At 42.0% G+C, this 26,736-nt stretch overlaps 1 long non-coding RNA gene across 2 annotated transcripts in view; it reads left to right on the top strand.

Moving 5' to 3' along the window:
* LOC109025748 (uncharacterized) overlaps nt 1-26,736 on the top strand; it is a 169,953-nt gene that overhangs the window by 114,962 nt on the left and 28,255 nt on the right. The window contains exons 8-9 of one of the 2 annotated variants that reach the window (XR_010129999.1): nt 6,935-6,999; nt 18,490-18,789. The exons of the other annotated variant lie outside the window; for it this stretch is intronic. This is a non-coding gene — a long non-coding RNA (uncharacterized lncRNA). Of the gene's footprint in view, nt 1-6,934; nt 7,000-18,489; nt 18,790-26,736 lie in introns of those variants that run through there. 2 annotated transcript variants of the gene reach the window in all.

The raw sequence follows: 26,736 nt of genomic DNA, 5'->3' as shown, positions 1-26,736 counted from the left end.
GAAATTGTCTTATGTATGACCTCATTCATCTTTATAACTCCTCTCCTGAAGGAATTTATAGTGAGGGTAGTGTTATTATTTTTTCACTACAGAGGTGTAGAGAGCTTAAGCTTTCAGTCAAACTAACAAATTCAGTATTGGTTCCAGAACCAAGAGAAAAGGCATAGGTCTGCGGCTATGGCTACGTTAATAATAACAACAAACAAACTTTAAAAACTGCTATTGTATGGTAAGAATGAGGACATTTTTTAGATCAAAGACAGTTGAGTCTCAGACTAAATCTATTCAGTGCTATTGGTTAGAATTGACTTGTCAGTTCCATAGAACAACTTTGTCATTCAGCCTAACCATCACTTTGATGGATTTTTTTATTTTAAACTTTGAAGAATGTTTGGTTGATCTACTAAATTGCATGTGATCCAGCAGCATGTGGACCATTTCAATTAAGGTAGTGTTTCTAATAGCCCTTGAGAAAAAGAATGACTCTAAATTCTTCTTCTTGGGTGTTTATTAATAGAAAAGGCCCAAATATCCCCAACTCCTCCATTCCACATTCATTGACTGTCAATTTTGAGGTGGTCCATAATTCTGTTAGGAATTTTATTTAGCTATTAGTACAGGAGACCTGGAAAAATAGTACTTATACCTGATAGAAGTTCATCTTCCCTCACATGCAAAAGAAGTATAGGGAATTGACGCAGTTCAGAAGCAGAACACGAAGATACTGTTCCTGCCAGGTGAAAGCAAATTGCTTATGGTGTTTTAGACTTATTAGTATAGAGAAAAAAACAGTTGTAAGCATAACTGCATACTAGATGGCCAGGGTGGTATCTCCAGTAGAGACAACGTTAAGAACAGTAGCAGCAATTGAAGTTACTGATTAAGATTTTGATAATCCATAAAATCCATCTGTTCACTGCACATTTTAAGCAGGTGAGTTAAATGGAGATGTAATAGAAATCACCACTTCTGCAGTTTTCATTTTTTAAAATTTTATTTCTTTAATTGACAAAAGTTATATATATTTATGGTATACAACATGATGTTTTGATATATAAAATTATGGAATGAGGTAAATCAAGCTAATTAGCATATGCATTATCTCATATATTATCTTTTTCTGTGGCAAGAACACTTAAAATCCACTCTCGTAGCAATTTTCAAGTATACAATATATTGTTATTAACTTGAGTCACCATGATGTACAATAGATCGCTTGAATGTATGCTTCCTATCTAACTGAAATTTTGTATCCTTTGACCACCATCTCCCCAGTCCCCCCAACCCCCAGCCCCTGGTAACCACCATTCCACTCTGCTTCTATGAGTTCAACATTTTTAGGCTCCACTTATATATAGGTAAGACCATTCAGTATTTTTTTTTAAATGCCTGGCTTATTTTACTGAACATAATGTCTTCCAGGTTCATCCATGTTTTTGCAAACGACAGGATTTCCTTCTTTTTAAAGGTTGAGTGGTATTTCATTGTGTATATATACTACATTTTCTTTATCCATTCATCTGCACATAGACACTTAGGTTGATTCTATATATTGGCTATTGTGAATAAGGCTACAATGAGCATGGGAGTCCAGATATCTCTTTGACATACTGATTTCATTTCCTTTGGATATATACTCAGTAGTGGGAATGCTGGGTCATATGGTGGTTCACTTTTTATTTTGAGGAACCTCAATACTATTTTCTATAATGGCTCTGCTAATTTACATTTCCAACAGTAGTACCCAAGGATTCCCTTTTCTCCACATCATTACCAACACTTCTTATCTTTTATCTTTTTGATAATATCCATTCTAACGTGTGAGGTGATATCTTACTGTGGTTTTAATTTGCATTTCTCTGATGTTGAACATTTTTAAATATAACTGTTGGCCATTTGTATATCTTCTTTTTGGGAAATATCTATTCAGGTCCTTTGACCATTTAAAAATCAGGTTATTTGTGTTCTTACTATTGAGTTGAGTTCCATATGTATTTTGAATATTAACCCTTTATGAGATGTATGGTTTGTAAATATTTTCTCCCATTCCATAGGTTGTCTCTTTACTCTGTTGATTGTTTCCTTTGCAATATAGAAGCTTTTTAATTTGATGTAATCTCACTTGTCTATGTTTTCTTTTGTCGTCTGTGCTTTTACAGGTCATATCCAAAAAGTCTTTGCGCAGACCAATGCCAATGAGCTTTTCTCTTATATTTTCTTCTAGTAGTTTTAGAGTTTCAAGTCTTACATTTAAGTCTTTAATTCCTTTTGAGTTGAGTTTTATATATGGTGTGAGATAAGGGTCCAGTTTCATTCTTCTGCATGTTGATGTCCAGTTTTCTCAACACTATTTATTGAAAAGACTGTCCTTTCCTCATTATGTGTTTTTGGCATCTTTGTCAAAAGTCAACTGACTACAAAAATGTGGATTTATTTCTGGGCTCTCTATTCTGTTTCATTGGTCTATGTGTCTGTTTTTATGCCAGTACCATGCTGTTTTGAGTTTTATAACTTTGCAGTCAATTTTGAAGTCAGGCAACATGATGCCTTCAGCGTTGTTTATTTTTCTCAAAATTTCTTTGACTATTCGGAATCTTTTATGGTTTCCTACAAATTTTACCTTTTTTTTCTATTTCTGGGAAAATGTCATTGGATTTTTGACAGGGATTGCATTGAATTTGTAGGTCACTTCAGGTAGTATGGACATTTTAATAATGTCAATTCTTCTAATCCATAAACATGGAATATCTTTCCATTTATTTTTGTCTTCTTCAGTTTTTTTCATCAGTGCTTCATAGATTTCAGTGTGTATATCTTTCATCTCCTTGGTTAAATTCATTCCTAAGTATTTTATATATTTTTGTAGCTATCGTAAATGAGATTAAAATTTTTTTGGAGAGTTTGTTGTTAGTATATAGAAATGTTAGTGATTTTTGTATTTGATTTAGTATCCTGCAACTTTGCTAAATTCATTTATTAGTTCTAACAGTTTTTTTGGTCAAGTCGTTAGGGCTGCAGTTTTCTTTGATAATGTCACTAATATCTAGAATTCTCCTAAAAGTGTAATGTTGCTTTTGGTTTACTATTTTGTTCGGAAGGGGCAGTCCCAGTAGTGCTTACTTTGGGCCAGGAAGCCAATTTGAGGATTCTGCTATTACCTGGGTTTATCCATTCAAACTATAAATTAGGAAATGGGGGAAATAACCAGAGGTTGGATTCACAGAAACTCTGTACCCATCATGAGATGGACTTAGACTCAAACTCTCTATCACTGGATTCCCACAAATAAGGCCCTGTTCTGAGTAGGGGAAACAGTGATATCCTAGGTTCCCAGGGATTAGTACAAGTTCAAAGCCATGTTCAATAATTTGTGAAAGGTATAAATATTTCTCCTTCTCTAGTACACAGTTACCTTGGTGGATGGATGCTGGTCCTTTTGGGGAAGGGGTAGAGGAAGATTTTCATAGGTTCTTGTGATGTCCTTCCTCAAAGGTCCTCCCTTTCATTCATTGAATTGAGAGTATGGGTATTGGGAGATAGGTCCTGACTCTCTAGTGATAATGGAAGTCAAGTATAATGATTTAATTCTAGATTCACTAGGCCTAGAATTTTTTCAATTATACAGGTCAGCTATGTCCTTTGCAGGCTGCTCATCTAGTTCATTTTTAGGCATACTGTGATCAATTAGCTACCACCAAAAGATCCCTGCAAGTCAGGTTATTTTGCTATTATAATAATCATAGCTACTAGGTTTCTGGCAGTTAAATCCCGCTATTTGGTGTCTGCCCCTCTGGGAACCCATAAACTCCACTGAAAACAGGGAACTAATTCCAATAGCAGTATCTCCCACCTTCCTCTCCAGAGTACAGAATGAATTCATCAAAGCATTATTCAAGGATTCTTGTTCTCGCCGCATCAGTGTTTTTCTTGATGACTTGGAAAAGGCAGTGTTCTCTAGGCTTACTTTGGGTATATGTGAGATGTTGTATAAGATATATTTATTCCAACATTCTTATCACTATAAGCCTCTAGTCTTAGCATTTCAACTTCTTTCAGCAATAGGCCACAGTGGAGTCCAGGTTTCAGTCAACCAGCCAAGTTAACAACTGGCTCAAGCTACGTAGAATGAATCCAGAACCTCTCGTTAGTTTATCTATGTCAGTAATTTGTGCTATAAAATTATGTTTTTGGTAGAAATTCAATATATTCTCCAGGTTTTTACAAATATTAATTAGCAAAATCTTTCAATTCTTCTGGTGTATGAATCTTTTCCTTCTAGGTTTGAATTTTAAAATTGGCCTTTATGGGCATGTTGGAATCTGGAACTAGTTATAAATGTGGAGGAAATAAAAGGTCATAGGTGTAGGGTATGAATTCCTGTAGGAAGTAACTGTCTCAGGTGAGGTCATTGTAAGGCAAGCTTGTCCAACCCGCGGCCTGCAGGCTGCATGCAGACCTGGATGGCTTTGATGAGTGTGGCACAACACAAATTTGTAAATTTTCTAAAAGTATTATGAGATTTTTTTTTGTGTGTGTTTTTTTTTTTTTTTTTTTTGAGATTAAGTCTAGCTCTGTCGCCCAGGCTGGAGTGCAGTGGCACAATCTTGGCTCACTGCAACCTCTGCCTCCTGGGTTCAAGAGATTCTCCTGCCTCAGCCTCCTGAGTAGCTGGGATTACAGGTGTGCACCACCACAGCCAGCTAATTTTTGTATTTTTAGTAGAGACAGGGTTTCGCTGTGTTGGCCAGGCTGGTCTCAAACTCCTGACCTCATGATCCACCTGCCTCAGCCTGGGATTACAAGCATGCTGGGATTACAAGTGTGAGCCACTGCACCTGGCATTTTGTGATTTTTTTTTGAAAGCTTATCAGCTATCATTAGTGTTAGTGTATTTTATGTGTGGCCCAAGACAATGCCGCTTCTTCCAATGTGGCCCAGAGAAGCCAAAAGATTGGACGCCCGTGTTGTAAGATCTTTAACCAACATCTTCAGACTGGGGAGGAGGGGCTCCTTCTTTTGGTAAGGGAGGCATAATGGTGTTTGAGTGTGCTGAATAATCCAGTTCCTCCTAAATGCTTTCACTCCAATTCTTTTGGCCCATTCCTTCCCAGTCCCTTTCATGTGTGAGATCTAGCAAGGACCATGAATTCAGCCTCTATTGAAATTCAGTAACTGGCCAGATTTGACTCTGCATTTGCTCTTTGGCCATGACAGCTGTTTGGCCATAAGAGATAAAAATTCTTTAAGAGGAGTCCTATAAACTCTAACAATCCCTTCCCTCACAATCCCTTGATCTGTGAGTTTAAATTCTTTGGCCTTTTACTTTTCCTTCTTTTTTTTTGTTTGAGACAGGGTCTTGCTCTGTCACCCAGGCTGGAGTGTGATGGCACGATCTCAGCTCACTGTAACCTCCACTTCCTGGACTCAAGCCATCCTCCCACCTCACCCTCTTAAGTATTAATAGCTGGGACTACAGGTGTGGGCCACGGGGTTTTTCCATTTTGCCCAGACTGGTCTCAAATTCCCGGACTTAAGTGATCTGCCTGCCTCGGCCTCCCAAAGTGTTGGGATTACAGGCGTGAGCCACCGCGCCCGGCCTCCTTGTTCTTTTTTAAAGCTCACTGATGCCAATAAAGTCAGCTATCCTAACCCATACTTCCTGTATTCCTTAGCCCCACATAGTGGCATATTGCAGCAATCAAAAGGGAAGCCAAACTTTGGCTTCAGAAGGCATTTTACTCCAAATGATCACAGGTAGTCATTTAAGAAGCTGTTTTACCACCTGGTATAATTACTAGTGTCCAATCACCTAATGGTACCCAAACACTCACTTCAAACCCAGCCAGGTCAGATAGCCAATCCAAGTTTTTCATGTTTTTGAAATCTGTTGTTTGCAATCATTTCTGGTATAGTTTTCTTAATTGGTCAGAGTTCCTTAATTGCAGCCAATGAATTAACTCTGGTTACTTTAAGCATGAAGGAATTTATTAAGGGATAAATTATTAAAGAAACATTATGAAGGTTGAAGAAATAGACTCCAGGTGAACTTTCAGGAATAACCCCATTGTGCATTTCAGCATTCTAAAATGGATTTCCAAGGGAGTTACAGCATCTGCTATGATCAGGGGGCCAACACAGCTGCTAGTTCCAATCTGTGCTAGAAATATGGGTGCCCCATGCTCTGCCTTTTCTCCATATTACTTGGTTCTGAATATGTCTAATATGTGTGCATCTGTTCAGTGAAATCTCCATCACCTACTGGCACCTCAGCACAAGAAATGCTGGGAAGTACAGTTTTTAGAAATTTGTTTTTGAAAAGGCAAGATCAACAAAGTGGGAAACTTTCAAAATGTTAAGAAGGTGTTCAAGATATTTTTGGGCATCTGGTAAACAGACTAGAGAATAGAAAAGGGGAGAGCAATAGTAAGCTATTTCTTGGGTTGGGTGGTAGAACCACAAGTATTCATTACTTTCTAGTCTTTTATAATGAATGTATGTATTAGTCTGGGTTCTCCAGAGAAACAGAACCAATGAAATATATATTTACAAGGCTGGACGCGGTGGCTCACGCCTGTAATCCCAGCACTTTGGGAGGCTGAGGTGGGCGGATCACCTGAGGTTGGGAGTTCAAGACCAGACTGACCGACATGGAGAAACCTCGTCTCTACTAAAAAATACAAAATTAGCTGGGCATGGTGGTGCATGCCTGTAAGCTCAGCTACTTGGGAGGCTGAGGCAGGAGAATTGCTTGAACCTGGGAGGCAGACGTTGTGGTGAGCAGAGATCGCACCATTGCACTCCAGCCTGGGCAACAAGAGTGAAACTCCATCTTAAAAAAAAAAAAAAAAAAAAAAAATCTCTCTCTCTCTCTATATATAGAGATATATATATGTATATATCCATCTATCTAATGAGAGATTTGATTTATTATCAGGAATTGGCTCATGTGACTATGGAGGCTGAGATGTCCCAAAAGCTGGATACCCAGGAGAAGCAAAGGTATAGTTACAGTTTAAGTCTGAAGGCTGGCAAAGACCAGTGCTCCAGCTTGAAGATAGGTAAAAAGAAAGAATTCTTTCTTACACTGTCTTTAGTCTGTTCAAGCCTTCAGTGGACTGGATGAGGCCCCACTCACACTGGGGCGAGGTGAATCTGCTTTACTCAGTGTACATACTCAGATGTTAATGCCATCCAGAAACACCCTCAACAGACACACCAAGAATATTTAACCGATTTTTAACCAAAATATTTAACCAAAGACACACCAAGATATTTAACCAAATATCTGGGCACTCTGTGGACAATCAAATTGACACATAGAATTAACCATCACGATATGTTGCCTTCTCTTTAATATATATCAGCATACATTTCTTTGGTAGGAGATATTAAAAAGATTTTGGGGCAACTACAAATGACAGATGTCCACTGCAAAACGTAATCCCTTTACTTAAGATATTGATTTAGTTCAAGTGTAAATGCCTGTGGAAAGAGTAGTTCTTTAAGTTACTATTAGTCATTTGTACCTTGGTTGGAAGGAAGAATGAGTGGATTAGTAAATGGAGAGAGATAATTTAATCTAAATATTTGAGGAATAGGTGGTGGTGAGAGCACCACTTAGGAATAAAGGGAGGAAGAATGGGAGGTTGAGAGCTTTAAGACAGATTTTTGCTAGTTCACATTTTGATTGGAACAGCTCTAACTCCTAACACCTGCGTGAGATTGTTTCCTTTTTATTTTTTTCACTTTAAAGGCTATTGGAATTTTCAGATGCCTAATGGATTATTTCAGATTTGTCATGTATCTATCAATATTCCAATTTTCATTTTATAATATATGTGACAGAACTCTGAGTTAAAACCCACTCTCCCAACCTCTCTCTGGTTATCTGGGCATTAGTTCACACCAATTGAAAACACAAGTTGGGCTATCTACTTCATTATCTGCTGCTGTTTATTTCAATCCTGGATTGAAGCCACCAGTGAGCAGAATTTGCATAGGGAACTTTATTCCAATCTAAAGTTTATGAATAATGCAGAACTCTCTGTGACTCATCAAAAGCAATGATAAACAAAATGCAAACAGTTGGCCACCCTCTCAGCAATCCAGACAGTGGTCCCACCCCTCACAAACTGTGAATGACAATATTTGAAGGTAGCAATGGAAATCAGTAGTGTTGGTTTATCTTTAGCATCCCCCATATGTTTACTGGCACACGGTTAAGTCAGAAAAATGAGCACAAGCAAAGAGAAAAAGGTGTTCTGTCTACTAAGGTATTTAAAGTCAGTGGAAATGGAAAGACCATTCCTTATCTCAGTCCACAGAGTGTTCCTTCTGTGAACTGTTTCCAGTTAATAGATTGGAAACAACACCAGCTTTGTAGTTAGATAGTCCTGGGTTCAAATCCTGTATCTGCTACTCATGAGCTGTATATTGGGCAAGTTACCTATGTTTTCGTCCTTTTAGAAACTTAATGTCTTTTTTCTTTTTTAAAATAGTATAACAGCAAACCTTTACTTATTTTTCCCTTTTTATTGATACATAATATTTTACATATTTATGGGGTACATGTGATATTTTGTTACACATATAGAATGTTTAATGATCAAGTCGGTATTTGAGTGTTTATATATTGAGTATTTATCATTTCTATGTGTTGGGAACAATTCTAGTTCTCTCTTCTAGTTACTTTGAAATATACATTGTTGTTAACTATAATCACTCTGCTCTGCTGTTGACCAATAGAACATATACCTTTTATCTAACTGTATGTTTGTACCCATTACCTACCTCTTTTCATTCCTTTCCCCACTCATTCACCTTTCTCAGCCTCTAGTGTCTATAAATCTACTCTCTTTTTTTTTTTTGAGATGGAGTCTTTTTTTTTTTTTTTTTTTTTTTTGAGACGGAGTCTCGCTCTGTCGCCCAGGCTGGAGTGCAGTGGTGCAATCTTGGCTCGCTGCAACCTCTGCCTCCTGGGTTCAAATAATTCTCCTGCTGCAGCCTCCCGAGTAGCTGGGACTACAGGCATGTGCCACCATACCTGGCTAATTTTTGTATTTTTGGTAGAGGCGGGGTTTCACCACGTTGGCCAGGCTGATCTCGAACTCCTGACCTCAAGTGATCCACCTGCCTCAGCCTCCCAAAGTGCTGGGATTACATGCGTGAACCACTGTGCCTGGCCTCTATCATTCTACTCTCTACCTTTACAATATCAACTTTTTAAGCTCCCACATATGAATGAGAACATGCAGTATTTGTCTTTCTGTGCCTGGCTTGTTTCATTGAACACACTGACCTCTAGTTCCATCTGTGTTTTTGCAAATGACAGGATTTCATTCTTTTTATTGATTAAATAGTATTCCATTTTGTAAATATACACCACATTTTCTTTATTCATTCATCCATTGATGAACACTTTGGTTGGTTCCATATTTTTGTAATTGTGAATAGTGCTGTGAAAAACCTGTGAGTGCAGGCATCCCTTTGAAATTCTGATTTCTTTTCCTTTACATAGATACCCAGTAGTAGGATTGCGGGGTCATATGGTAGTTCTATTTTTAATTTTTTTTTTTAATGAGATGGGGTCTTACTCTGTCTCCCAGGTTGGAGTGCAATGGCACAGTCAGGGCCCACTCCAGCCTTGACATCCTGGGCTCAAGGGATCCACCCTCCTCAGCCTCCCGAATAGCTGGGACTATAGGCACATGCCACCATGCCTGGCTAATTTTTAAAAACTTTGTGTAGAGATGAGGTCTCACTATATTGTCCAGGCTGGTCTTAAACTCCTGTGCTCGAGCAATCCTCCTGCCTCAGCCCCCTCATGTTAAGATTACAGGTGTGAGCCACCACACCCAGCTATTTTTAGTTTTTTGAGAACTGTCAATACTGTTTTCCATAGTGGTTGCGTTATACTAGTTTACATCCCCATACAATGTATAAGAGTTCCCTTTTCTCCACATCCTAACTGGCATAAGTTTGGTGGACTCTGGTTCTGGGCTTTTTTGTTGTTGTTGGGGGACTTTTTATTACTGTTTCAATTTTGTTGCTTGTTATTGGTGTGTTCAGGTTTTCTATTTCTTCCTGGTTCAATCTAGATAAGTTGTATGTATCTAAGAATTTATCTATTTTTTCTCTGGGTTTTACAGTTTCTTAACGTATAGTTGTTTGTAATAGTCTCTAATGATTCTTTTTATTTCTGTAGTATCAGTTGTAAAGCCTTCTTTTTCATTTCTGATTTTATTTATTTGGGTCTTTCTTTTCTTGGTTAGTTGAGCTAGCAGTGTATTGATTTTGTCTTTTCAAAACACCAACTTTTCATTTTATTAATTCTTTGTATTTTTTAAGTCACTGTTTAATTTAGTTCTCTGATCTTTGTTTCTTCATTTCTAGTATCTTTTTTTTTTTTTTTTTTGAAATGGAGTCTTGCTCTGTTACCCTGGCCGGAGTGCAGTGGCGCGATCTTGGCTCACTGCAACCTCTGCCTCCAGGGTTCAAGTGATTCTTCTGCCTCAGCCTCCTGAGTAGCTGGGATTACAGGCATGCACCACCATGCCCGGCTAATTTTTGTATTTTTAGTAGAGACAGGGTTTCACCATGTTGGCCAGGCTGGTCTTGAACTCCTGACCTCAGGTGATCTGCCCGCCTCAGCCTCCCAAAGTATTGGGAATACAGGTGTGAGCCACTGCACCTGGTCCATATCTAGTCATTTTGATTTTGATTTGTTCTTGCTTTTCTACTTCCTTGAGGTACATTGTTAGGTTGTCCATTTATAGTCTTCCTACTTTTTTCATGCACGTGTTTATTGCTATGAAGTTCCCTGTTAGCAAAGCTTTTCCTGTATCTCATAGATTTTGGTATGTTGTATTTCTATTTTTATTTGTTTCAAGAAATTTAAAATTTTCCTTCTTAATTTCTTCATCAACCCAATGATAGTTTAAGAGCATGATGTTTTATTTCCGTGCATTTTTACAGTTTCCAACATTCCTTTTGTAATTGATTTCTAGTTTATTCCATTGCGTTCTGAGAAGATACTTGACGTGGTTTTAATGTTAAAAAATTTGTGGAGATTTGCTTTGTTACCTAACATATGGTCAATCCTGGAGAATATTCCATGTACTAATGAGAAGAATGAGCATTTTGCAGCTGTTGAATAAAATGTTCTGTTAATGTCTGTTAGGTACATTTGGCCTAAAGTGCAGTTTAAATCCAATGTTTTTTTGTTGATTTTCTGTTTAGATGATCTGGTCTAATGCTGGAAGTGGGGTGCTAATAGTCCCCAACTATTATTGTATTGGAGTCTATCTCTCCCTTTAGATCTAATTATATTTGCTTTATAGAGCTGAGTGTTCCACTGTTGGGGGCATATATATTTAGAATTGTTATATTCTTTTGCTGAATTGATCCTTTTATTATTATATAACACACTTCTTTGTCTCTTTCTGTAGGTATTTTTTTTTTTCACTCTGTCACCTAGACTGAAGTTCAGCGGCACAATCATGGCTTATTGCAGCCTCCACCTTCTGGGTTCAAGTGGTTCTCCCACCTTGGCCTCCCAAATAGCTAGGACTACAGGCGCACCCATGCCCAGATAATATTTTCTATTTTTTGTAGATATAGGGTTTTGCCATATTGCCCATGCTGGTCTTGAACTCCTGGGCCCAAGCAATCCACCCTCCTCATCCTCCCAAAGTGCTGGGATTACAGGTGTGAGCCACTGTGGCCAGGCTTTTTGCAGTTTTTGACTTAAAGTCTGTTTTATCTAATATAGGTATAGCTACTCCTGTTCATTTTAAATTTCTGTTTGCATAGAATATCTTTTTCCATTTCTTCACTTTCAGTCTATATCTCTTTACAGGTGAAATGAGTTTCTTGTAGGCAGCATATAGTTGGGTTATTAAAATTCATTTAGCCAGTCTATATATTTTAAGTGGGAAATTTAATTTGTTTACATTCAGGATTATTATTGATAGGTGAGGACTTACTCTTATCATTCTGTTGTTTTCTGGTTGTTTTGTATATCTTGTCTTCCTCTCTTCTGTTATTGTTTATCATTGCAGTTTGGTAGTTTTTTGTAGTTGTTACATTTGAATCCTTTCTTTTATTTATGTGTCTGCTCTACCAACAAGTTTTACATTTTTCTATGTTTCAATGATGGTAGATATCATGCTTTTGCCTCAAGATGTAGAACTCCCTTAAGCGTTTCTTGTAGGGCCAGTCTCTACAGGTGATGAATTCTCTCACTTATTTCTCCCTATATTTTTGAAAAGTAGCATTGCTGAGTGTAGTATTCTTGGTTGACAGGTTGCCGCTCCCCCCCCCAACCCCCTGCCCACTGCTTTCAGCACTTTAAATATATCATCCATACCATTTTCTGCTGTCCTGTAAGGTTTCTGCTGAGAAATCTGTTGTTACTCTGATGGAGATTTCCTTATATGTGGCTTGATGCTTTTCTGTGTCTGTTTTTAGAATTCTCTTTGTCTATGACTTTTCATTGTTTGACTATAATATTCCTTGGAGAAGAATTTTTTGGGTTAAATTTATTTGGGAACCTTTGAACCTCTTGTATGCAGGTGTCCAGTTGTCTTGCAAGTCTTGAGAAGTTTTAGGGTATTATATCATTAAATAAGTTTTATATGTTTTTGCCTACTTCCTTTTCTGAAACTCCAAAACTTTGAATAGTTGGTTGCTTTATGATTTCCTATTTGTCACATAGGCTTTCCTTCTTTCTTTCCTTCTTTCTTTCTTTCTCTAATCTGACTGAGCTATTTTTTAAAAATTTCAGCTTGAGCTAGTCTATTGTCAAAGCTCTCAATTATATTTTTTATTTCATTCAATGAATTCTTCAGTTCCAGGGTTTTTGTGTGATTCATTTTTGTGATATCTATCTTTTTGTTGAATTTCTCATTCAGATCATGTATTGTTTTTCTGATTTCTTTGTATTACTTATCTGTATTCTCATGTGTCTCACTGAATTTCTTTAATATCATTACGTTAAATTATTTTTCAGGTTTTTACGATTTGCTTTTTGTTGGATTCTGTTGCTGGAGAATTATTGTGTTTCTTTGGAAGTGTCAAGTTTCTTTCTTATGGTTTTTTTTTTGGTTTTTACATTGATATCTGTGCATCTAGTGTAACAGTCAGTTCTTCCAATTTTATGGATTAGCTTCTGGAGGGAAAGACTTTTTTCTGTAGGTGTGTCTATGGTGTTGGTTGGGTATGGTGTTTTGGCTTTGATTCTGGGTGGGCGAAGTAGTGTAGTCTTCATATGATTTGTCAGCTATAATCAGTGTCAATGATGTCTGTAAGTTGCACAGTAGCTTAAGCTATGGTTGTTAATGGAGGCTGTGGTGAGGTTTTGCTAGGGACAAGGATGCCAGGAGGGCTGGTCCTCAGGCACTAGTGGTGGTGGTGGGCTGGGTGTGTTGGTCCTTGGGTTTCCGGGTAGTGTATGCAGGCACCAGTTGTAGTGGGTCCAGGCAAGCTGATTCTTGGGCCTTCAGGTGGCTTTCTTGGGTGCCAGCAGTGGTATCAGTGGGTTCATTAGGTGATCAAGTCCTCAGGCCCCTAGGTTGTGTGTGTGACATCAGCAGTGGCAGTAGCAGTGCAAAGTTAACCCTTAGGCCCCCAAGCATCACATGCGGGTGCTAGCAGCATTGGCAGTGAGCTAAGCAGGCCCCAGGCCCCCAGATGGCTCATATAGAAGGCTGTTGCTGCTGCTGCTGCTGCTGCTGCTGCTGCTGGTGGTGGCAGGCTGGGTAGGCCAGTCCCTAGTCCTCTAGGAGACACGTATGGGCAGCAGTGGCAGGTGGGGTGTGCTTGCCTTCAGGCTCCCTGATGGTGAACATGAATGTCGGTGGCAGCACGAAGGGCAGGGTGATCTCCAGATCCCTAGGGCCCTGGATGATGTGACTGGGCAATGACAGGAGTGGCAGTGGGCTGAACAGGCCTGTTTTTAGAGCTCCCAGTGGTGTGTGTGGGCCAGTTGGGCCCAGTAACTTGTCATCTTTCAACTTTGGTCTTTTTTTAGTAAAAAGGCATAGTAGCATACTTATTTTTAACACTCAGGGTTCTTAGTTGTAAGCAATAGTACCTGACTGTGGCTGATTGAACAGATAAAGAGCTAATTAAAAAGATTATTGCCTGTACAAAGTAGTTGGGAGAGGCAGGCTTGAGGCTAAGTTTCTGGGGTCAAGGCCTGACACTATGCTGCAGAAGTGACCCAATAAAGAAGCTGATGATCTTGCTTTCCCTGAGAGCATGAAGTGGCTGCTAGGACCTCAAACTCTACTGCAGCTCTGCCAGCACTGATACTTTTGGACCAGGAACTGATCTTACAACAACTGGTTCCCCAGAAAACTAGATGAGCCTGTTACCACCCTTGTCAGAAAATGAGTCCCAGGCATCACGTCCTTCCTCTGGCTAATTACTTCTAATTAACTTCTAGGTTGGGTACATCTTAGTGGCAGATCCTGGGCTTCATGCCTGTGTTCCAACTACCAAGGTCTCTAGGGAAGCAAATTTTCTGACTTTACTCTGAGGACACAAAACTCACAAGATGGGAAATTCCCCGAACATAGTAAGATGCACAAAAGGTGTGAGGCAGCCAGAAAATATAGCATATGTTATCTCTCCAAGAATTGTAAAGACTAAGTGTTATGTCAAGTATTTGGCATGCCTATGAGTTCAATATTTTTTTGTTTCCTTTTCTTTTTTTCTTTATCAGAAATATCCATTTTATCATCAGGTTAACCCCCCAGCCTGGCTTTTGCTTAGGTAGGATTTATAAATAGTGTGGAATAGAGCCTTTCACCCAGGATGAGGACACATGGAAGGGTCTCCACTTTGTACTGCCAGTCCCTGGATGGACCTGACCTGTTGGCTTCTGACCCTAGTCCACTCTAACCCATGAAACCTGTTCATTCCTTCCTGTAATATTTGACCTTTTGATTCCTACACCATTGGCTTGCTCATGACCACAGCAACCCACTGACATCCCCCTTTCCATTTTGTCTTAATCTCTTGGCTCTTAGACTTTTAGTTTATAATGGAACCTGATAGCTGTTTGATTCTTTCCTAGCTCTGACTTATGGACAGCTTACACAGCATTCTCTTATTTTGCAAAATTGTTGAAGGAGAGCTACTAAGAAATATTTGGTTGTATCTATTTATTTTTCTTTTTAGATTTATAAAATAAATTTTCTATCTGTAATCAAAGTGAAGTGAAGAAGGTCTGAAGAGGAGATAAAGACAAAGGGAACAGTTACCAAATGTTTTCCCTATTACTTACCCCAGTGTTCTACTCCTCTTCCTAAGAAATATTTATTGAGACTTTATATAGAAAGGGAAAAATCCCCCAAACCAAAGCCAAAACAAAACTTGATTGAAGCAGTAAGTGTCCTTCTTACTGACATTTTTTCCCCCCCAGACTCTTTTAAGACAGCTTCTGCTTTCTCTTTCATGAAAACTACACTCACTAAGTTGCCAAAATTTCTTTCCAACTTAAACAAAAGGGAGCATTCTCAACATTAACAGCCTGGTATCTAACTGCTGGGACTCTGGACTGAGTGAATGCCACGAGGAGCTGGGAAGAAAGCAGAATGAGCATGTTCTACCATCATGGCTCAGGGAGCCAGGAATGATCTGTCCATGATTATTTGTTCAAATTATCCTAATATCTCTCAGCTTCACTTGGCAATCTGGGAAATGTTCTGCTCAGTTGGCTGGAAATGTCTTCGGAATTCTTTAGGCCTGTCTGTATCCTGGAGCATGTGAGTTAGAAAAGTATACACAAATAGATATGAAAGATGGTTCTTGTTCAGAATTGTTTCAGTGCAGTGACTGACTCTTGGGTTAATGGCAATTGAAGCAATGTCCTATTTTATATCATGGATCTCCTAGAGAAAGCCAGGAAGTTCCACCAGAAAATGTTGCAAAGAGTCACCAGACGTTTCTTGCTCAACTGAATGTCTCAAAATAAGGCATTATTAGAAAAAGCTGGAGGACATCAGATCAAAACAGCTATCACATCTTTAAGAAATGTAACTTAGAGTGTGGCCCCATCCATTTGCAACAGTGGGAGAATGCAACCTAGAGTCAGGCCACTTTGAATCCCAGCTCTCCTACTTTTAGAAGAGCATTTTGGATGAGATATTGGTTCCACTATTATATAATTTCTTTGTTTTACAAAAGCAAAGGGCACAGTTAAAGTACAAATATATTATACCAGCATCCCTTTCTAGCATCTACATTAACTAAGATTCATTAGCTTCTCGGCCATAAAGGTCCTGAAAGAATGGGACAGAGAGTTGTAATTCTACAGAGGGAACAGTTGGGAAATGCCTAGAGTATAATACCATGGAAAGGCAATTCTAGTTGGGGTGCTCAGGTTGTGGTCTCCTGTTGACCATGGGACAGCAGGAGGTCACTGGCATAGCCAAAATCATGCCAGGGTACTCAAAGAGAAATGGAAGGAAGCTCTCAGGCAGACTTCATCTATGGTTAAATTTTGCCTACATTTGGCCCTGCTGAGCATACTTAGGTAAGCAGCAGTGGCAGATCAGAAAAAGTATTCTGTGGATGGGAATGGGAATGAACAGCCAGCATATTCCTAGCTAGTTGATTTCATGCTGAAGGTATCCATGTTCACAGCCCTGTTGAGGAAGGAGATCCCAGACTTGCTACCAAGTTTCATCATGGGGCAGTATGGACCTTATTCTTTCAGGTTCAGTGGTTTTGGCCCAGCTGCAGGAATAACTTGTGCATGGATTGGCAATAGAAACAATTGGAAAGCTACTGGATAAGGACCAGGTGGATGGCAACCTCTCTGCCCCTTTAATATGTGTCTGGTTGTTGGAGGGTTGGTCTGGTTAATTCTGGCAAATCTGTCTGTGGGGCTTCTAAACCCAGTTTCTGGGAGCTCAAGGAACCTGCCTGTTCGCCTTGCCCTGGGTCTGTTACAGGTTTTATTTATTTATTTATTTACTTACTTATTGTGAGACAGGTTATGAGACTGGCTAATTTTTGTATTTTTGGTAGAGATAGGGTTTCCTCATGTTTCCCTGGTCTTGAACTCCTGGGCTTAAGCAATCCACCTGCCTCGGCCTCCCAAAGTGGTGGGATTACAGGCATGAGCCATCGCTCCTGGCCCGTTACAGGTTTTAAGAACAAGTTCTAAGAACAGTCTAAGATTTTTTGGAACTTCAGTGCTGTGTGGAGAGCATAGGTGAAATATTTCCGTTAATACACTGTCATAAAATAGACTGGAAAAACAGGAATGAGCTCTTTTATTCACCAGGTTCAGGAGGAGACACAGGTCCTGAGAAGGGCTGTGATTTTCCCAAGATAACCTGAAAAAGTTTTCCATAGAAGTGGAAACTTCCAAAAAGGAAGGAAAAATTAACTATGGGCATGGTTATTACCTCTCATCATCAGGCAGAGTTTACGCAGTAAACTATTGTCGTTAAAAAGGGAACAAATATCTTCCACATGCTTCAGAGTTTAACCCACTGAACAAAGACCATATTGCTAAGACACAATTTTACATAAATTCTGGCAGAAAGGCATTTTTTTCCAGTTTAATGCAGCCCTAGATTTCATGGAAATAAAGTTTTGTTTGGTAGGGATAGTGATAGCTATTTATGCACAGCTAATTCTTGGGCCCTGAAATATAGCTCTGTACTTCCTGTCTTTCTAGGCTGACCATGACTCACTGAATAAGAATCCTTCAATTATTTTGAAAACAGCTGGCTAACTGCAATTTTTCTTCTGTCCTTCCATTTCTACCATTCATCAGTGTCACTTTCAGGCTTGAAACTGGCTTCTCTACTAGGGTCTGTCTTTCCGGGCAGCGCTTGGAGGTACAGCCACAGGGCATGTCCTTGCCCTGTAATGGTGCAGTTGTTCCTCCCCACGTTGAAGGGAGAGCCCTCATTCCCCATCTCAGATGAGGCCTCCAAGAAAAATGAACCAGGTCAAGACTGCATCTGGGTTGTGGCTGTGTTTTATTGGCTAATCTTTTGGCTTTTTTCCTTTAGATAAAGTTGATCGTTGCTCATCTTTAATTTTCAGTTTTTCTTTTCTCAGCAAGGGTCCATTTTGAGCATCTTCTCTTTTAACCAAGAAAGGATAGTTCTCTTGCAAATCAGATATCTCATTGTTGACAAAAAGGACCAGATCCTTCCTTTTTCTCCCTCCTCAAATGTCTCCCTTTCCCAGCATAAACAAGCTGCTTTCATATAAAGACTTGATTGGTACTCAGGAGACATTTGTTTACACTTATCGGGGGTTTGCCTTAAGGAAGGGGACTGCTATGGTTTGAATGATACTGTCCCCTCCAAAATTCATGTTGATCTTCAATGTGACAGTATGAAGAGCTGTGACCTTTAGGAGGTGACTGCTCTCATGAATGGGATTAAATACCCTTATAAAAGGACTCGATGCAAGGATTTCAATACTCTCTCCTCCCTTTGTCCCTTTCACCATGTGAAGACACTGTTCCTTTTTTCTGGAGGATGCACCAACAAGATGCCATCTTGGAAGCATAGAATTCCCCTCACCAGACAACAGAACCAGCTGGTACCTTGATCCCAGTCTTCAGAGCTGGGAGAAATACATTTTTGTTCTTTATAAATTACTCAGTCTATGGTATTCTGTTATAGCAGCGCAAATGAACTAAGAAGGTGACCAACTGCCCACTTTACCTGGGACTGCCCTGGCTTTAGGACTGAAAGTTCTACATCCCAGGAAACCCCTCAGTTTGGGGCAAACTCAGGCAATTGGTCACTCCAACCCTAAATCAAACACAGTCTAGGAGCTGGGTGTGTAACTGACCATGAGCTTCTTAGGCACTCTGTGACCTTCTGTGGTTCCACGTTCTTTTCTCACAGAGGAAAACATACCATGGTGGAAAGGGCACTTAACTGGAACCTGGAACCATGGGCTCTGGTCTCAGCTTGGCCATTAAAGAGGCAGGGGCTTAAGGGCAGATCACTGAGCTTCAGTTTCCTCCTCGAAGAGTACAAATGTTGGGTTTGGTGTTCTTTGACTACTTTATGACCCAGAGTCTAAAGGCGATGTAGTAAACCAATTCACACTAATTAATATTCCTAGGTAAATATGAGTAGGTCATTAGATATGTTGACATTTGCTGATGATGCTAGTATTTACAAAGTCCTCATTCTATACCAGACATATCCATTGTTTAATTTCATCTTCACAACTTTTGATGTAGATGCTTCCTTTACTTTCATCTACAGATGGGGGACTCAGGCCAAGAAAGGTTACATAATTTGCCCCAAACCACAGAGAAGCTTATGGATCAAAGATCAGAACCTAGGAGGTCTGACTTCCAAATCCAAACTTGAACTGCTGCGCCCACTGGCTAGAGATAAGTCAACAGTTGAAATGAACGGGCTAATTGTTTCTCCCTCAAAGCACTGGAAAAAGGAAACAGCAGCTATTTGGAATGAGATTTTTGCATCCTGGTCTGCTAAAGATCATGGTCCTGAAAAACAGAGCATGGTATTTGAGAAATTAGTGTTCTTAGTTTATAGAAGGGCCCCTCCCTGCTCTATAGGACTAGCTAAAGGGTGGTAGAACCAGATTGAGCGTTAGAGCATTCTCCATTCCCTACACCTCTCTTTCCATTTTGGGTAACTTGAGGACATTCTCCACACTCCCTGCAAGATCTGTAAAGTACTTTAGGTGCTGTTAGCAAGGTTCAGAGGGCCACTACCAACTGCTCCCACTGCTTCTCACTGTTGGCCTGAAAAACAATTCCATTTAGATCTGGATTGCCTAAAAGTTTGTGTGTGTGTGTAAAGGGTGTAGAAGGATTACTACTAGACACGATTCTTCTCTTTTTTTAGAAAGAATAATTTGAAATCCAAACAAAATAAGGCTGTGGGGTCTTATTCCCAGCAGCTGGCAGACTTTCACTTAATTAAGCTACCGTCATTGCTTTATTCATATATTTTGCTTGCCCCCATTCTCTTCCTCTCTGACTCCTTATAAAAACAATACTATTTCATGAAGGGAGAAATTAAATGCTGTTAGTCTTTAAGACCAACACTAATTAACAGCGTTTATTTTTACTGTGATTGCCTACGTGAAAGTACGCAAAAGTAAATTTATATTCTGAGAATGTGGTTGCTTTGGTCTGAAGCGGTAAAGGGAATTAACTGTTCCTGGGAACTCATCATTCTTTGCTTGAAATTCTCCAGAGAGCAGTGAAACACCAGTGCCAGGGGCAGAATATAGAAACAAGGGCCAAATGCTGTGGCCAGTTGAGCTGCCAGCCACCAGTATGATCATTCTCAAATCCAGGTCTGACCTACTTTCTCTCCTGTTGCAAAACCTGAGATGGATCTCCTGCCTGCTGGGTCAAGGTGAAGCTCCTCAGCCTGGCATTTGAAACATTTTGCAGTCTGGCTCCCTCTCTCTCCAGCCTTATCTCCCTGTGCTCACCACTGCATGCCAATGCTCCGATTGTAGCCCTGCCCCTCATCATTCTTTTTACATCTCTGTGGCTTTTTGGAAATGACTCCCTTTTGTTTTAAGGCCTTCCACACCCACCACACCCCTGATACCTGGTGAGTCTTGTCATCCTTTAAATTGAAGGTTGGAGCTCGCCTTTTCTGTGCAGCCTGTCTGAACTCCCCCGGCAAAGTTAGTTTCTCCCTCCCCTGTGCTCCCACACTACTTTGCATATTTTTATCAGAGCATTTATCACAATGTATTGTAATGTTATTGGCATGTCTGTCTCCTTCATTAAACTGTGTCCTATTTATTCTTGTTGTCCACTTCCAATTTCAGGGTCTGGCACAATCCTGTCACATAGAAATACTTAATAGATGCTTATTGAATGACTGAATTATGGCTGTTATTATATGTCAATTAATATTTACTGTGTGTTTACTATGTGCAAAGCCTCATGTGTGCTGTGTTTGCCTGTGTATTGAGAAAGGGAGAGACATATGTAATGTGGGTCACAGTCCTAAAGAAACATAAAATTCTGTGTGAGACAAAAAATTAAAAAGCAAAGCAGAAGGACCTAAACATTATACCTAGATATAGATATAGTCAGCCCTCCACATCTGTGGGTTCCACAACCATGGGATTCCACATCCGTGGATTCAATCAACTGTGGATCCAAAATATTTGGGGAAAAAATTGTTGGTTGCATCTGTACTGAACATGTACGGACTTTTTCCTTGTCATTATTCCCTAAACAATACAGGATAGCAATTATTTACATAGCATTTACATTGTATTAGCTATTATAAGGAATCTAGAGATGATTCAAAGTATACGAGAAGAGGTGTGTAGGTTATATGCAAATACTACTGTTATCGGGAAGGGGTCCTGATTCAGACGCCAAGAGAGGGTTCTTGGACCTCGTGCAAAAAAGAATTCAGGGTGAATCCATAGAGTAAAGTGAAAACAAGTTTATTAAGAAAGTAAAGGAATAAAAGAATGGCTACTCCAAAGACAGAACAGTGGCTTGGGCTGCTCACTTATTATACTTATAGTTATTTCTTGATTATATGCTAAACAATGGATGGATTATTCATGAGTTTTCCGGGAAAGGGGTGGGCAGTTCCCAGAACTGAGGGTTCCTGCCCTTTTTAGATCATATAGGGTAACTTCTGGACATTGCCAGGGCATCTGTAAATTGTCATGGAGCTGGTGGAAGTGTCTTTTAGCATGCTAATGTATTATAATTAGCATATAATGAACAGTGAGGACAACCAGAAGTCACTTTCATCACCATCTTGGTTTTGGTGGGTTTTGGCCAGCTTCTTTACCGCAATCTATTTTCCTGTTTTATCAGCAAGGTCTTTGTGACGTGTGTCTTGTGCCAACCTCCTATCTCATCCTGTGCCTTAGAATGTCTAACCTACTGGGCATGCAGCCCAGTAGGTCTCAGCCTTCTTTTACCCAGCCCCTATTCAAGATGGAGTAGCTCTGGTTCAAACACCTCTGACACTGCTGTATTTTATAAAAGGAACTTGAGCATCCATGGATTTTGGTATCTGCAGGGGGTCCTGGAACCAATTCCCTGTGAAAACTGAGAGACAACTGTGTATAGTTATGAAGAAACCCCAAAACCAACCCTAACCCTAACCCTAACCCTAAACCTGACCCTGACCCTGACCCTGACCCTAACCCAACCCTGACCCTGACCCTAACCCTAACCCTAACCCTAACCCAAACCCTCAAACCCGAACCCTCAAACCCAAACCCGAACCCTCAAACCCGAACCCGAACCCTCAAACCCTAAAAGCCTTCTCTTATAAAGATCCTTGTGATTGGTGGGTATGGGGGCTCCCATCTGTAATCCCAACATGTTGGGAGGCCAAAGAGGAAGGATTGCTTGAGGCCAAGAGTTAGAGATCAGCCTGGGGAAAATAGGAAGACCCTGCCTTTACAAAATTAAAATTAAAATCAGCTGGACATGGTGATGCACGCCTGTAGTTCCAGCTACTGGAGAGGCTAAGGTGGGAGGATTGCTTTAGCCTAGGAGGTCAAGGCTGCAGTGAGCTATGATCACATCACTGCACTCCAGCCTCAGTGGCAGAGTGAGACTCTGTCTCCAATATAAGAAAAGAAATATACATTTGGTCTCTGCCCCTGGTTCCTGGCATAGAGCTTCCAAAGCTCTTATAAAGCCCTTCGTGACAGAGGTAATAGGAGCATTTTCTGTTTTGATATTTAGTCTTAGTCCCAGGTTCCTGACACAAGGGCCTCTAAGGTCTTTCAGATCTGCAGCATGGTAAGAATGCATGTGGGATGCTGTTGAGCTAACAGGGTGGCTGCAAGTTCCTAGATTGCTTCAGGAGGAGGGCTAGCTGCCAGAGAAAGCAACCACATTTTTTTTTTTAAAACGGAGTTTGGCTCTTGTAGCCCAGGCTGGAGTGCAATCGCACAATCTCAGCTCACTACAACCTCCACCTCCCGGATTCAAGCAATTCTCCTGCCTCGGTCTCTCGAGTAGCTGGAATTATAGGGGTGTGCCACAACGCCTAGCTAACTGTTGTTATTTTTAGTAGAAACGGGGTTTCACCATGTTGGTCAGGCTGGTCTCAAAATCTTGACCTCAAGTGGTCCATGTGCCTCAGCCTTCCAAACTGCTAGGATTACAGGAGTGAGCCACCGCACCTGGCCCCAACCACATTTTTTGAGGCTTGGAACTTTCAGCCTCACATGCTGAACTCCAGGAGGCAAAAGGAACTGGAGATTGACTTAACTACCAATGGCCAATGATTTTATCAATCATGCCTCCATAAAAACCCAAACAGCAGGGTTTGGAGAGCTTCTGTGTTGCTAAACACAAGGAGGTCCTGGGAGGGTAGTGTGCCCAACAGAGGGCATGGAAGCTCTGTGCCCCTCCCCACTTACCTTGTCCTGTGCATCTCTTTCATTGGCTGTTCCTGAGATGGAGCCATTACATCGAGCCAGTAATAGAAAATAAGGTGGCCAGATGCGCTGGCTCATGCCCGTAATCCCAGCACTTTGGGAGGCAGAGGTGGGTGGAATCACTTGAGCCTAGGAATTTGAGACCAACCTAGGCAACATAAGAAGACCCCATCTATACAAAAAATAAAAGACATTAGCCAAATGTGGTGGTGGGAACCCTGTAATTCCAGCTACTTGAGAGGCTGAAGCAGGAGAATCACTTGAGCCCTGGAGGTTGAGGCTTCAATGAGCTATGATTGCACCACTGCACACCAGCTTGGACAACAGAGCGAGGCCCTGTCTCTTAAAAAGAAAAGAAAAAAACCCTGTTTTTCTAAGTTCTGTGAGTTCTAGTAAATCATTAAACTCAAGAAGAGGGTCATGGGAAACCGTGATTTCTAACTGGTTGGTCAAGATACAGGTGACAATCTAGGACTTGCAACTGGCATCTGAAGTGAGGGTGGTCTTGTGGGACTGAGCCCCTAACCTGTGGGTTCTGCACTAACTCTAGGTAGTGTCAGAATGGAATTGTGGGATATGCGGTTGGTATCCAGAGAGTTGGAGAACTGGTGTAGAAACTCTGCACACACATTTGGTCAGAAGTCTGTGAGTAGAGAGAAACGTGTTGCGGGAAGTCAGGGACCCCAAACGGAGGGACTGGCTGAAGCCACGGCAGAAGAACATAAATTGTGAAGATTTCATGGACATTTATTAGTTCCCCAAATTAATACTTCTATAATTTCTTAGGCCTGTCTTTACTGCAATCTCTGAACATAAATTCTGAAGATTTCATGGACACTTATCACTTCCCCAATCAATACCCTTGTGATTTCCTATGCCTGTCTTTACTTTAATCTCTTAATCCGGTCATCTTCGTAAGCTGAGGATGAATGTCCCCGCAGGACCCTGTGATGATTGCGTTAACTGCACAGTCAGGGAACCTGGCTCAGCCTGGCCCAAGCCTTCTCCCACAGGGGGGTACACAGCCTGGACGGCAGGGAAATAGACCATCAGGCACTACAGGAACTGACACAGGTGGTGTCTGGCACTGCATCATACTCTGGCCCAAAGCCTTCTACTCAGTATGGAGCTCCAGGCCACTTTGCAGCCCCTGGTGAGGGAGGTGACCAGTGGGCAGCCCTGCTGCTGTCCACCTGAGCTGCTCATTCCCAGCACATGGCCAGTGAGGACATAGCGAGTGACAAGGAGCACACGGTCATCCATGAGGAGGAGGGGGTGATGATGTCTTTGCTGATGATGGCTTTAGCACCACTGACACTGATCTCAACTTCAAGGAGTGGGTGACCGACTGAGAGTGGGGACAACTCTGGGGAGGAGCCAGAGGGCAACAAGGGCTTTGGTGGGAAGGTATTTGCACCTGTCATTCCTTCCTCCTTTACTCCTGCCGCCCCTTGCTGGATCCTGAGCCCCCAGGGTCCCCCGATCCACCTGCAGCTTTTGGCAAAGTCTATGGTCCCACCCTGTCCTCCTCCTACACATACTCGGATGCTTCCTCCTCAACCTTGGCACCCACCTCCTTCTTACTGGGCCCAGGAGCCTTCAAAGCCCAGGAGTATGGTCAAGGCAGCAGAGCGGGCCCCCTATGGCTCCTACCCCTGGGGATGGGGACCCACGGACGCCTTCCAAGGCGACCTGTTTCCTCCCAATGGATCCTGCCACCTTCTGGTGCAAGAGACCTGAAAGTGTGGGTGACATGGAGCTACCAGGCTCCTCAGTCATCAGGGTCCCTCCCAACACTAAGGCTTTCCTAGGCAGGAGCTGGGCTGAGCCACCCGGGGGGCAGAGCCTGAAGAGAAACTGACTGGGCTTTCAGGGTCGGGGCAGAGGGAACACCACGGACATGGATCCCACACTGGAGGACCCCACAACGCCCAAATGCAAGATGAGAAGATGTTCCAGCTGCAGCCCAAAGCCCAACACCCCCAAGTGTGCCATGTGTGATGGGGACAGCTTCCCCTTTGCCTGTACAGGTGGAGAAGCCGAGGACAGGCTCAGGGAACCGGAGACTGAGAAGGCGCTGTCCTCTTCACTGCACGCGCCCTGGACCAGTGCCGGCCCTGATCATGCAGCTCTTCCAGGCCCACTGCTTCTTCCCATCCACTAGGCCACAGCCGCCCTCCAGGCCCACTATGCACACATCTTCCCCTCCAAGGTTTGTTCTGCTCCTGCCCTGACTCCCAGCCCTGTGGGGGTCCTGACCGCACCTCACCTGGCTCAGACTCTTGACGCTGCCCTGGCTGCCCCACCACTGCCTCTGCCTGAGAGTCACGTGAGGCTGAGAGTAGGGGCAGGGGCAGCAGTGGTGCCAGTTGGGGGGCGGTCCAGTGGGAGGAGCCTCAGCCTCACGGGCCGCTCCGTGGCACGGATGACTGCATGATCTTCTGGGCACCTCACGGATCTTCAACTGCAGGTGAAATGGATGCTGGTGGTGGGTGCAGGCCCGCTGGGAGCTGCTGCATGGGTCCCAGAGGCTGGACTGGGGCAGGTGCCAACTGAAGCTGCTGGGGCAGCATGGGCAGGAGGTTCTGCACACAAACCTTGGAGAAGATGTGTGCATAGCGGGTCCACTGCTGCTGCCCCTGCCCTGACTCCCAGCCCTGCCTGACCCCACCTCACCCTGCTCAGGCTCTGGTGCAACCCTGGCTGCCCTGCCACTGCCTCTGCCTCAGAGTTGGGGCCTTGACAGCCTGGCTGGAAGGGGACTCCCCAGCCCTGCCTCAACACCTGGGGGTCTCCGTAACTACCACAGGCAGGTGGGCGACCCCAAAGAAGATCCCCCTGAGAACATGGACAGTATGTGGGGGTAGCAATGGAGGGCAGGATGGTTATCTTCTCCCAGGTAAAGCCATTTAATCCTTTCAGTTTGGGACGGAATAAGGCCTGCCTCTTTTTTTTTTTTTTTTTTTTTTTTTTGAGACGGAGTCTTGCTCTGTCGCCCAGGCTGGAGTGCAGTGGTGCGATCTTGGCTCACTGCAACCTCTTCCTGCCGGGTTCACGCCATTCTCCTGCCTCAGCCTTCCGGGTAGCTAGGATTACAGGTGCACGCTACCACGTCCGGCTAATTTTTGTATTTTTAGTACAGACGGGGCTTCATCATCTTGGCCAGGCTGATTTTGATCTCCTGACATCGTGATCTGCCTGCCTCCACCTCCCAAAGTGCTGGGATTACAGGCGTGAGCCACCACGCCTGGCCAAGGCCTGCTCCTCTTATCTATACCCCCTACCCTTGCAGCTGTGCCGGGGGAAAGCTGGGCAGTT

Source organism: Gorilla gorilla, chromosome 12 (assembly GCF_029281585.2).
Source record: "Gorilla gorilla gorilla isolate KB3781 chromosome 12, NHGRI_mGorGor1-v2.1_pri, whole genome shotgun sequence".
NCBI classification, from domain to species: Eukaryota; Metazoa; Chordata; class Mammalia; order Primates; family Hominidae; genus Gorilla; species Gorilla gorilla.
Note: the sequence above shows the minus strand (reverse complement) of the source record. Positions and strands in the feature narration are given on the sequence as shown.